Source organism: Mauremys mutica, chromosome 18, assembly GCF_020497125.1.
Source record: "Mauremys mutica isolate MM-2020 ecotype Southern chromosome 18, ASM2049712v1, whole genome shotgun sequence".
NCBI lineage: Eukaryota > Metazoa > Chordata > Testudines > Geoemydidae > Mauremys > Mauremys mutica.
The window spans coordinates 24,606,216-24,619,777 of NC_059089.1; the positions used below are offsets into that span (position 1 = coordinate 24,606,216).

A 13,562-nucleotide genomic window follows, 5' to 3' on the forward strand; every position below is an offset into this window, starting at 1 on the left:
GCCTCTGAGTACTGGGAGAGGTAAAGAATCATATGCATGAGGGTAAGAGAACTGGAGCAGAGGAAGTGAAGACACAGTTTAATACTCAGAAGACAAATGAGCAGAGATGCCTGGATGGAGGTAGATTAGTGTTATGTGCACAAGGGGAACTGGTATATTTTGGGAAGCATATTTTTTGTGATACAACCATCGTTTAGAGAGAGAGAGAGCTGTAACTATATTACTTCACCTGGCCACAGCCCCAAATAGGTCCATCTGTAGTGTCCCAGTGTACTGGTTCCTTCTTAATTTAAGGCCCAATCCTACAAAGTCTTAGGGTACGTCTACACTTACCTGCCGGTTCGACGCGGAGAGTTCGACTTTTTGGAGTTCGAACTATCGCGTCTGATCTAGACGCGATAGTTCGAACTCCGGAAGCGCCGCGGTCGACTCCGGTACTCCACCTCGGCAGAAGGAGTTGGCGGAGTCAACGGGGGAGCCGCGGAGTTCGACCCCGCCGCGTGTGGACGGGTGAGTTGTTCGAATTAGGGTACTTCGAATTCAGCTACGCTATTCACGTAGCTGAATTTGCGTACCCTAATTCGAACCCCCTTCTTAGTGTAGACCAGGCCTTAGTGACCCTAACTTCCCTCCAAGAGAATGGGAGACAAAGGTCCTTGGTGCCCACAGGATCAGGCTACTCCAGGCACTAAAACACAGCAGTAGCCAAAGTAACTGTTCTACCAAGCGACTCTGCATGGCTGTGAGATCTTTGGATGAAAGCAATATCACTTGATTATCATCATCAGCTTAGTGTTTCTGGAGAGGAAATACATGTGAAAAAAGTCTGGCTTATGGCAGGCTGCACTCAGGGGCAAGATTGAAAGGGTTAAAAAAAAATTCCCACGGAAAAGGATTCTAAATCCTGAAGAGGCAGGTCCAAGAGAGATGCTGGGTTTTTGCTGACAGAAAAGTCTGGTGACAAATTTAAATGCCATCACCATGTTCTGGCTGGGGGAATGTTTGTGATTGTCTGAAATAGCTGCAGCCTGGCCACTAACAGGTGTGTGTTTCTGGACTAATACTAGCCCGCTGTCCTACACTGCTTGCTGAGCAGCCAACAAGTTAACAGGCCAGTTTGGACTTACTCCAAAGAAAAGAACCAGGTATGTGGCAAATAATAGAGGCCAGTGACCGTTTTGGGAGAGCAATTGTAAGTAATTGGTCTGAAATGTCTGTGAGTGTATGAAAAGTAGAACAAAATCCAAAGCATTTCAAAAAGACAGGAGGATGTAATTGGAATCCTTTATTGTCCCCAAACTCCAGTTGGCAACAAAGAGAGGGATTTAAAAATAGATATGAGCAATACCTGCTAATTTCAGTATAATTTACAGTATGTGGTGAAACTGAAGGATCCATAGTAGTTTTATTAAAGAAGCAGAGAACTCCTGGGAAGTGTAAGAGACCAGGAGTTAGGGAGATTACATAGTGTGTGTGTGTGTGTGTGTATGTATATCTATATATAGCTATATAGATCTATATATCTCTATCTAGCTAATCTATATCTATATAATGCCTCCAGCACCTTTACAGAATTACAAACAGCAATTAAACAGAGGGATTAGTTCCCGTCTCGCACCACTGACATGTAGCTACCTAGGAACAGGAAGCAGTAACCATTATAATAGCACACTTGGCAGATTGTGGACAAGAAACAAAGGAACACTATATATGTTAAAGCAATGAGGGACAATGGGTGGATGGAATATAATCACCTACACTGGGATTTGGCCATACTACCAAGGCAAATAGCCTCACTCTTCTTGGAAAGACACGAACGGATCTTTAGTAACTAGAACTGGTCCAGGCCTCAGTTTTATATGGCATCCAAAAGACAGCCACTCCAGCAGCCTGGGCATTGCTTCAATTCTGATGCAGAGGGAGGAGCACCACTACTGAGGCCCCCACAACAGTTGCTACAGCACATGTTCCCTGCCCCCATAGCAGGTGGTGGCCCTGGATTCAAAATCCCAGCATGGAAGGGAAGAGCACCCCCTACTGGCTGTTACTAGACCCACACTTAAGTGAACAAAACCAACAAAATACATTCCAATAATCAAAAGGAAAAACTAATCAGTTGGTCTCCACCATCCAAAACAGCTACTAATGTTAGCTAAGGGTGTATGTTGTAGGTGGACATTGAATGGAAAGGCTCCTCCCAAACAATGGTGCAGAGAGAGTGAGCGAGTGAAAGCCTGAGATGTCAAATGTTCTTGTTCATGTGTCTCTGCTAAATGAGAGAGGATGGGGATATTCTGGGAACCAAAGATGCTGAGGAATTAAAAAGCCCACAGCTGACACACCAAGGTCTTATTTATAGATCAGAAGCTTTTCAACTGATAAGGCACCAGGCACAGACAACACAGACAGAAACCGGAGAAGCTGCAGTAGAAATTTTTATGAGTCCTCGTTCAGGAGAGAGCCCTGAAGCCTGGCAAAAGGCCAGACAAGTGTTATTTTTAAGGAAGGGCATGGATATATGAGATGATTAAAGACCTTCAGACCTTTAATTGAGGGTTATCATCATGTACTGCACATAGCGAAGATATTGGACAACAGCCCCCTTCTCCACAGATGGCCTGAACGGCTGAATGTGGCTGATGGTTTTACTTCCATCTCTGGCAAATGTGCTGTACACTGGGGATATCAAGCAAACAAATACGGCTTAGCTCCAGACAGTGCACCATGAGATTCTTTATCATGTTTGATTAGGGTGTTTGCCAAGGAGGTGTCTGAGCACAGAAGCTGGGTTATCATGTGGGTCGGAATGTTACAGTAACAATGTTTTCCGCTTAGCCGTGCTCCCATCCAGGCATCGGCAAGGGCCTTAATGGCTTTAGCTGCAAAACACCCCTAGTGAGGAGGAGATTAGCAATATCAGCTTCATGTTACAGATGGGAAATCTGAGGCTCCTCAAGGGCCTTGCTGAAGGCTGCTCAATGAGTCAGTGACAGAAGCAGCACTAGGACTCCTGTTCTCCTGCCTCCCTGTCTTGTGTCCTCTCCATGCACCATGCTGCATCTGTATCTAGGCAGCTTTGCAGATAGGGAATCAGACAAAGCAGGTTTTTGCTGGAGCTCCACACAGGCTTAAGAGGCAGGAGGGTGAAATCACAAAGAGTCTTGTTGGAAAATGCGACTAATGGGCAATGAAGACTGACAGGAATCAGGTGGGATTCGAGGTGCAAGTCAACAGCTCTGCATCGTACAAGAGATAATAGGTAAGTCAGGAGTAAGCCACGAAGGGCCAAGACAAGTAGCTTGTGGGGGGAGGAGAGAGAGACAAAGTGGGGGTGACATGGAGCAACTAGCCAGGAAGATGTTTGCAACAGTGTTTTGAATGGATTTAAGTGGGAGAAGGTTTGCTTTTGTTGTGGCTGTGAAAGAAGAGATTGCAATTGTTGACACATCAGAGGACATGGATGAGCAGTTGCTGTCAATTGGCTAGAGAAGGGAAGGAAAATAGACATGAATGAATATGGAGTAATGGGGAACTCTCGCAGTAAGCAGTGGTCCGAATGGTAGAGCACCAACCATGAATGGTGAAAAGTTACTGACCAAGGTCTCCAAGGCCCTCTTGCAGTGAATAATTGTACTGCCCAGTAATGTGTGATAACTTATAGAGCAGCTGTGTCCCCAAAGGCTCTGCAGAGTTACATCATCCATAAGAGTAGATACATGGAGATGAGGTTCAATGAGTTTTCAGTTTCAATTGAAATCAGGTGGAGAGTTGATGAGGTCGAGAGATACAAGAGAGCTGTTCAGGTGGCAGGGCTAATCAGCGGGAAGCTCTCCCACCAGCAGTGGGAAGACTGGAGGGGTTGTGCTAGACAAGTGGAGGAGATGGAGGGAGGGTGGGAGTGGAAGGAGAGCATGGGGTGTTCTGGGAGGCAGACAGGAGGCAAGCTCAAAAAACAGACGTGGTAGGAGGGGCTGGGGTATTTTTTAGCAAAATGTTTTAAGGTTTTTGCCCCCCAAAATAAAAAAAAACTTGACATTTTTGGTGGAAAACTTCAATGTTTGGGTTTTATATTGACAAAAAGTCAAAGATTTCTGCAGGAAGCAGAAGCTCCTCATGAAGAATTGCATCTTGTCAAAACACAAAACATCTTAGATGGGAAATTTTTGACCCGCCTTATGAAAGATAACAATTTCCAACTGGGTCTCAGAAGGAATGAGGAGCCCGCAAGAGGTGCTGGAGGATGGAAGGTCAGGTGATCTCTCCTCAAGCAGGAGGAGAGATCACCTGACCTTCCATCCTCGGGCACCTCAAGCAGTGTGTGAAGCTGGGTGTCATCATCTTGGAGCTGAGACACTTCATTCATATCACCCAGTTGGCCATCATTGCATAATGTGATCAAGTGTCTCCCTTTGAGTCAAACCCAAGCCTTGACCTGGAAAGTGCCCTGCCTGGCTGTTACTTACATCATGGTGACTAATGCCTTGTTCTCAAATGTACAAATGATGCTAGAACAGTGATACTCAGACCTCAGCGGGTCAGGAGCCAAATTAGCGATCAACATTACCCAAAAGTGCCACAGTAGTGTGAATTCATTGTTTCATTGACTATAGTACTATAGATTCATATTTTAACAGTATGACGGGGAAATATTTAGTTATATATATTCTCACAGGCAAAATGATTGAACAAGTATTATTATTTTATATTATTGACCAATTGTAGCTGATAACATAGTAAAAGCATCCTGATTGGTTAACAACTTGGATTGCTTGATAATTAAATCACACAGTGTTTTAATATCATGTGCTGCAAAGAGTCACAGGAGACAAATTATAGAGCCACTTGCAGCTAAAGAGCCTCAGTCTGAGTATCACTCTGCTAGAACATTAAATAATGAGGAGCAGTGCAGTCAAAGATTAATTTAAATCCTTTAAGTACCTGGAATAATAGTACCTGGGCCTCAGGTGTGTGTGTGTGGATGCATTCTCCTCACAGCACTTTTCTGCTGAGCTATCAACTGGATATTAGGACTTGCCACTCCACATGTTGTAATCAGGGTTGGTCAAGAAATGCTTACCAACCAAAACTACACCGACAGTGCCGCTTTGCTTCTGGAGAAGTTAGAGAATTTCAGCCCCACCCTCCAGGGTCTCTGAGATGTCATCCACAAATGGAATTGAACGCCTCATTGCAGAAGACCAGGGTTCAGAACCTTAGAACTGGGTCACCAGAACCCCTGAGATCAAATACCATGGAGAGTGTTGATGAGTTCATCCACCTGGGCTGCAAACCGAGACCTTTGACTAATATGTCTCACGGCCTCTTGTATGAAGTTCTTGTCTTGCTTATGGATGCAAAAATGTCATTGTTTTGAAACAAAGTTCAGGATCTATCAAACCTGTGTACTACCTGTATTGCTACATGGGTTAGAAACCTGGACTGTCTTATTGGCACATTCCATGTGCGCTGTCAGTGCCAAATCCTAGGCATAAAGTGGGGAAGACTTTGTGCGAAATGTCACAGACTTGCAGAGATCTAGCCTCCCTTCAATAGCTCAGTATATTCAATAGTGGCATGGATGGGGTGGGGGGAGGGAAGGGGGAGACAAAATCACCCCAGCACACCATGCTCTCATGCTCTCCCTACCTGTTGTACCTGTGGGGCTTCCCCAGAGATTTGTGGATTTGCAGAATTGAGCCAGATCTCGCTACACCATCAATTGTGGTCACTCTGGCTGGTGGAATGGCCCTCGGCGGACTATGTGCATTTGGTGTTAATAGATGGCAGATGTAGTATACTGTAGATAAATGGAGGGTGAGAGCCTTGGAGCAAAAGAGGAGAGACTGCTGAAGGGAGAGGGACCGTGCTAACAATTCTGCCCAGGAAGGAGCCTGGGTGCTTGTGTTTTTATATGATGCAGCCAGGAAGCAGCTGACAAGGGGAGAGTCAGGATGTTAAGCTGAATTAATCATGACCTATATTATAAAACAAAAGATTTTGTTGCAAAGCACTGGCTGTTCCTAACCTGGAGTTCTAAATGCTACAATCCTTACTCAGGCAAATGTACCCTGAATTGATCATGTTTGCTAGCTCAGATAACTCAAATGATGAAAGATGGATGGAGAGATCTTTGCTAGACAGCATAAAATCTGCAAAGGGCAAATTCCAAACATGTGACCCTTGCAATGCAGTTCTTTTCTAAACACCTGCTTAGTGAGCCAGGGAATGAATTTCAGGTGACTGTCATTAATAACAGAGACCTTTTTGTCTGGGACAGACGCTGTTGGGGCAGATTTTCAGTGGATCTGCAGAACTGCCCTTGTAAAAAGTCCCCATCGGATTCAATCGTTAGAATTACTTGTCAGCTCCTAATGCCCGTGAGACTCCCCATTGAAGTCAGTGGTGAAAGTCAGATTTAATAGGCCACAGACAGACCGGGCATCAGCAAGTTAATCTCCCATGGAAGTCTCTCGTCCAAGTTCAGCGGGGAATTGAATCAAACAATGGTATTAGTCACACTCCAAGTAGCTATGTTATGCAGCTTAATGACAACTGCAATGGCCTGTCTGGCTACTTCTTACAGTGACGTACGGGATGTATATACTGTGAAGGAAGTGCAGGAGAAAGGGCAACAGAGAGTTGGAAGGGATCAGAAGTTGAATCTCTACATCAAATTAACTCCTCTGCATCAGGAAGGCATTTCTCTGGAGCCCACAAACCTGCCCTGTCCCAGACCCAGAGTGTGGAACATTAAAATGTTTTTAAGCTAATTTTTCTTAACAACACATTGTTAACTGCACCTGAAAACTCTGCTGCTGCAGGCCTTATGCAGAAGCACATTACACAGCTGAATGGATGTTGCTAAATGTGTACAAAATAAAAGGTCTTGTGTTTTTATAGATGAAACAGTCTACAACCGTGCTAAGTGATTTGTTTGAATTGGTAGCAAAGGGAGTGTGTGTGCTCAGTTAAATCAGGTGGCAGGATTTGGAGCTTTTTCTTGATAACTCTTAGGCTAGGTCTACACTAAGGGGGAGGTCAACCTAAGATACGCAACTTCAGCTACGCCAATAATGTAGCTGAAGTCAGCGTATCTTAGGTCGATTTACCTGCCCATGAGGACAGCGGCGAGTCGACCGCTGCCGCTCCCCCATCAACTCTGCTTCCGCCTCTCGCCATGGTTGAGTTCCGGACGGCAGAGTGATCGGGGATCAATTTTATCACGTCTACACTAGACGTACCCTTAGTGTCCGTTTTTAATCCTTAACCTTTCACATTAAATCACAATTGAAAACATTCTTGATCTAGTTCTGAGATGCTTGTGACTATGCCAGAGCCATTCGTGAGACACAGCAGTCTCAGTGTTAAACTCAGAAAACTAAGATCTGGTCACTCAATAACAGACCTAAAAGTGGCAATTCTTCAACAAAAAAACTTCAAAAATAGACTCCAACATGAAACTGCAGAACTGGAATTAATTTGCAAACTGGACGCCATCAGATTAGGAATAAAGACTGGGAGTGGTTGGATCATTACAAAACCTAAACCTATTTTCCCCAATACTAACCTCCTCCTACTGTTACTCACACCTTCTTGTCAACTGTCTGAAATGGACCACTTTCATTACCACTTCAAAAGTTATCTTTCCTCTCTTGGTATCCTGCTGTCAAGTGAATTGTCTCATTAGACTGACCTCACACTTGGTAAGGCAACTCCCATCCTTTCATGTACTTATACCTGCTCCTGTATTTTCCACTCCATGCATCTGATGAAGTGGGTTCTAGCCCATAAAAGCTTATGCCCAAATAAATTTGTTAGTCTCTAAGGTGCCACAAGGACTCCTTGTTGTTTTTAAGATGATCCAGTCATTCAAAAATGAAAGATTGGGTGTGTTTGAGGGGGAAGAATGGAAGTGGTTGGTCTGGGGCATTGGGAATAGAAAGCAAGGTCTTTCACCTTACTTGTGAAATCCAGCCCAGACCAGCAGTGATTATTATTTGTCATATTTTTGACTGTGTGAAATGAGGTGGTAGGTTGGTCCAATTCTCATTGGCCAGGTATCCACAGCACTAGGAATCCCCACAAAAGACATCTCTCTAGCTAGAATCAACAGGGGCTCAAGCACTTGATGGATGGCCCTCAGTATTGTAATGCTTTTATCCACTGGCAGGGAGGTCACTGAGTCATTGTTGATGTACATAGGTGAGATGGTGCATTTAGGATGCTAGCATGGAGGCAACCTGTGTTGTATCTGTTTGGTGGACTTCAGACATGCTGGCGGCAAATCCAGGCCCTTTTTCCTGCACTAAATTCACTTTAAAAATATGTAACAATGTAAAGTAGACACAGAAAGTGGTCAGCATTCTCCTGTTTGCTGTGTCAGACAGACTTTACCAGCCATATCTCAAAACCCTTCACCGAGTTAAAATACAAATAACGACAGAGGGGGTGAGAGATGCTGAAGTGCAGACATGGGAGATGTTTTCAGCTGAGATTTGCAAACAGCTGTGGAGTCAGTGAGATGCCGGGTGGCAGGGCCCCTGTTCTAGATGTTACAGAGGAGGTGGCTCTTACACCACTAGTATGGAAACTGTGTGAAGAGCCTGGGGCAGGAGAGGGGGAGGAGTGAAGGGAGCCAATGTCTGTGAGGTTGCAAATCCTTGGTGGGGTTTTCAAAACAAGGACAACAGTTCTCCTCTGTGTCAGTCTACTGTCCTCTCCATTAATAGAGGACACGCTCAGCTTGGATTGTTGGGCCAATGCAGCATAGCCATCAGTGAGATGAGTTTGCATTTCCTCCAAGTCAGATATCAAGTTGCAATTTTTCTCCTCTTCTAAATTGTGCAGAATTTTACCTTAACAGGCAGTACAAGTCCTGGCCAAAGAATGTGTCCATAAAGTATTCACTGCTCAACAGAAACCAGCTGACCTCTCTGGATGTAATGTGGGCGGACACAAACGACAGTAATCATTCTTAGTGCCTTGATTAGTTTACAGCTTCTGCCTGTGGGGTGCACATGTGCCTTTTGTCTGTGGTACTCTCCAGGCAGAGCAGAGGATGCTGCCTTGGGGGCAGTGGTGGTGGCTTTCAGCTGCAGGCATGTTCCCTGCAGTCTTTATCGGAGCAGGTCAGATAACTGAAAAATTGATATTCTGGTTCAGCAAAAATTGTTTTTGAAATCTTTACTCTTAAAGATGCAACCTACCAATACATGGTGGGACAGGAGTATCAAAACTGGTCTGTTCTTCTTCGAGTGCAGATCCCACATGGTTTAAACCCTTGGCTCCGAGGCATGCCCCGGAGCTGAGGGGAGGAAAGGGATAGGGTAGAACCACGGTCCCTAACCAAAATTGTAACTCTAAACTGTGCAGAACTAAGAACTGAAACCTAAACTAAACCTAATGAACAAGCTAAGGGGAAGCACTTGCTGTTCCAACGACCATCACTGGTGGTAAGAAGGAACTGAAGCGGGTTCGGGCCGGCAGTCTTATATTGAGCACCATAAAGGCGCCACTCCAGGGGGCTCCCCAGCTGACCCGACGGATGCTGGTAAGGGAAAACTTTCCGACAATCGTACACGCAGCACGCGCACACCTGATTGGAGCAGACGTGAACAACACATCTCAAAGAACAACAGTTACGAGAAGGTGAGTAACCGTTTTTTTTTAGGTCTGACCACATTGGTCGGCTGCCCTAGAATGCCACTACTTGCATTCTTCCTCCTAAGCATCCACTGTGCCTCCATGACTTTTCTATTTAAACATGTTGAGCTTTCCATTAATTCCTAGAAGAGTTTGTGTGATATAGAAAGAACTCTGAGTTTCTCTGATTGAATCTTCTTCCCTTGAATTTATAGCAGGCTAGAGATGAGTCTAGCTACCACTCTGTTCAGAGTATTAAAACTAAATTATATCAAGGTACCTCTGTTATTAGCAGAATGCTTTCATATGATTACTAGGTATGGCCATGAATCCTCCCTACCAAACCAACTTCAGCTGACTTACTCGAGACAAATAGCTGTACAGGAATTGTGGGCTCATCTAATCACTTCTTTATGGAAAGTGAGTATAGTAATTACGTTAATGTCTCCCAAGAAATAACCTCTTGTGATCTTGGACCGAAGTGACCTAAACTTGGAACATGCATTGTGAACATTCCCTGTCTGAAGCACCAAAGCTTCCAAGAGCTGGGTTTGTTGTTTGGCTTTTTACCAAGGACTTGACACATTCTTCATTTAGTGTGGTGATGAAGTGTGCAACATAATCACAATCTCCTTGCTTTCATGATGAAACTTTACTTGGATTGTCTTAATGAAAGCTACAGGAAATTACAAATGCTTGAAGCACGTGGCCTTGCACAGTGATTCAGAGAGTAATTTCAAGCAGCTTGATATTTTGCTACATAATAAAAAACGCTTTCATGAGGGTATGAGTCTCTGTAAATTCTTGCCCAGCTGATGGGCTTTTACATAAAGTGGTGTCTGATTAAAACTCTGCTCCTAGGGTTTGTTTTTCCGAAATAACTAAGGGCCTGATCCTGCAAGCTGATCCACATGAGACCTTTTCGCTTGTTAAGTTCATGGGTGCTCTGGATGAGTATGTGGGTCTGCGTGCTTTGAATCAGCTTGCCAGACTGGGACCTAAGCAGTGATGACACAACATTTCCTCTCTTCCTGGGGCCTGATTGTGCAAGCCTTCATGCTCCGCTCTCTAGCTGGAACTTCCACAGGGAGGGAATACCCATGTCATTTGTTTTAAATGAAAGTTGATATTCTCCCATAATTATCTCACTCCAGGAGATGGGGCTGTAAGAAAAACAGCAAATATCAGAGGTGGCAATGTTGTGTTAAACTTCTGCTCCACTCAAACATCTCTAGAAAAAGCACAGAGGTCTGGTACTGGAGAACCCTCTCTATACAAGAGATGCATCAGTTCCTGTATATACCGATCCAGAGAAGGTGCCTTATCCCATGTCTCTAGCCTTGGCCGGCTCTAGGTTTTTTGCCACCCCAAGCAAAAAACAAACAAAAACTCACCGGAATGCCGCCCCTAGAATTGTGCCGCCCCAAGCATGTGCTTGGGATTATCCTCCTCCCCTCCCCTGAATCCATGACGGTTTTGTGCAGAGCTAGGTGGCTGCTCTTTTAGGACTCACTAGTGGGGTGAATGTAGCAGCTGCTGTGAATACAAATGGTCGGAAATTCCTTCCAAAATGAAGTTTCACCAAAAAAAGGAGGAAATGTTCAAGCAATGTCAGTTTTCCTCCAGCTACGATTCTATTTTCTGTGTACTGCCCCTTTCGGTGCCTGCCCTGGGGCTATGGGGCAGTTCTAGGCAGCAGTTGCAGGAGTCATGCACGCACTGTGTTGTTTCTCATGAAAGCTTGTATTTATTTGGTGTTTGTTTTTTCCTTAACCCAGAGAGAGTGCACACTGTGTGGTGGTGATGTGGTAAAAGGCTCCTTTGCATGGTTAAAACCGAAACAGCAACTCCATGCCTCCTAATCTAGATTTGGCAGTTTACAACCATAGAAGTATTTGGGTGTTTTGGAGAAAGGAAACCAGGGAGTTAATGCTGTTGTCTTATTATTTCCAGAGAGGAAAAAATAGGTGAGTGACCTAAAATAAACAAACAAAACAGCTCACAATATTTTTCTGGCCATGCAACTGGTCCTGTATTTTACAAAAGTGCTATTACAGCATTACTCATGGCGGAAAGAGAATCCCTAAAGATTTTGCATGGTTCTTGTGTCAGAAAGGAATGCACAGGATCAATTTACAGCTATAGCCAGGGATCTGAAAATGTCCAGGGAGATCCTGGGAGGGAGCATGCTTCCCACTCCAAACTGTACTGATTTTTTTGTAACTGATTGCACTACCAAAATAGAATTTCTGCAGGGACCATGTTATTTCCTTGTAACTTCTTCTGCCATAAGAATCTAGAGAATTTCAATAGTGTTTTGGAGGGTCGTGAGGGTGTTATTGTCTGCAAGGGTGAAACCTGCCTGTAGCGTGGAAGTCTGTTTCCATGAGTAACTTTGCTTTGTTTAGCAGGTCATCCTTTACTACTCAGCTGCAGCTGTCAGCACAAGCGAGGAATTTAGTTTCACAGCTGTATCCCAAACTGATCACTGGGTGAGGGAGGGTCTGCATTGGTTTACAAATTAAACCCTGCAGCGGAGAATATTCTTGAGTCTATTTGTCCTGTGGTAGGGTAGCAGCACTACCAGTTGTGTTCTGCCCTAGTCTGTGCTGCACACACAAGAGATTTTTTTTGAAGATCATTCCCAAAGTAATAGAAACTCCTTAAGGAGTTTCAGCTGAATGTTTGTAGTGAGAGCAAAGCTTTGTTAATTCATTAGGTCATCTGTTGTATTTATTTTTATTTATTAGGATTGTATTTTATAATATCCTTGGTCAATCTTAAACAAGATTGAAGGAAGCATTGATCTGCCCAGGAGAGATTGTTTTGCAATAATACTGCTGCCCTTTCATGTATCTTGTGCTGCTTTGCAACAACGGAGAGAAAGTTAGGCCTCAATCCTGCTAACATTTATACTTGTGCCTAGCTGTAAATACATGAGTAATCTCACTGAGTTCAAGGGAAGCACTTTTGTGTGTAATTGAGCACGTGTGTAAGTGTTTGCAGGATTGGGGCCCTTAAGCAGCCTCTTTTGCCACTTAAATTGAGTGTGTGACTTCCCAGGCTTTTTAGAAGCAGTTCTTGAATGCATTGGGTGGAACAAAATGCCCAGGTTATGCACTTATTGTGACTTTACTAACTCACGAGTCAGTTGAGAAACTGCACCAAAAGGCTGGGGAAACGTGATGGCTGTTTGGGATTTCCGAAAATAAAACAGGTGCCTTTGTTATCTTTAAGTCAGTGCAGAACTCACCCAGCATTGTTGAACTGGCAGCTTGTGCCTCTAAACGGGGGGGGGGGGGGGAGGAGGGGGTGTGAGGAGGGAGGGGTGCTTTTACTTTGCATGCTTATTCATTTTCTGCAGTCATTCATGTGCTCTAGCTATTGAAAACTGTATCAGAGACAGGGTCTGGGAAGTGCTTGGCTTTGGAGTGCTCCTCTCTGATTGGTCCAGGGAGTGCTGCTGTTGGAGTATAATGTGTGAATACCATCTGCTGTGAGGAGTCGAGAGGCTCTGTGAATTTTGCTTGGAGAGGCACCTTTAGCCAGGAATACAAACAAGGGAGAACAAGCTTTTCTTTCTTGTTTCTGATCCAGTCTCTCAGTTGGGGCTGGATTTTTCTTTTCCTCTCACTGCAAAACTTTTTTGGTTAGCTGGAAGAGTGAGGAGCTTGCACCTCTTGTTCTCTGCCTGGGATTCATGCTGGTTTACAGAGTGCATGGTATACAAGGCTGCATGTCTTTAAAACTTGTTGATTTTGGCTCCAGCCCTCAACATGAAATGGCTGAGTTACTACGGGATATTAGTTCCAAACATCTGACGTGCTTTTAAAGGTAAGTGATTGGGGACCTCTGTATTTTAATACTAGCGCCCTCCCTCCCCTCCAAAATGCATCAGGTTTTGTCTGTTTGGGAAGAAA

The 13,562-nt window shown here is 44.4% G+C and overlaps 1 protein-coding gene across 8 annotated transcripts in view; it reads left to right on the plus strand.

Annotated features, from left to right (window-relative positions):
• The window catches only part of LOC123352367 (DAB2 interacting protein), a 401,633-nt gene that overhangs the window by 68,565 nt on the left and 319,506 nt on the right, over nucleotides 1-13,562 (plus strand). Inside the window, exons 1-2 of one of the 8 annotated variants that reach the window (XM_044992355.1) lie at nucleotides 12,359-12,859; nucleotides 13,411-13,476. The exons of 5 other annotated variants lie outside the window; for them this stretch is intronic. The gene's annotated coding sequence lies outside the window, so the exon portion shown is untranslated. Of the gene's footprint in view, nucleotides 1-12,358; nucleotides 12,860-13,410; nucleotides 13,477-13,562 lie in introns of those variants that run through there. 2 more of the 8 variants (XM_044992352.1, XM_044992367.1) reach the window with 2 other exon arrangements.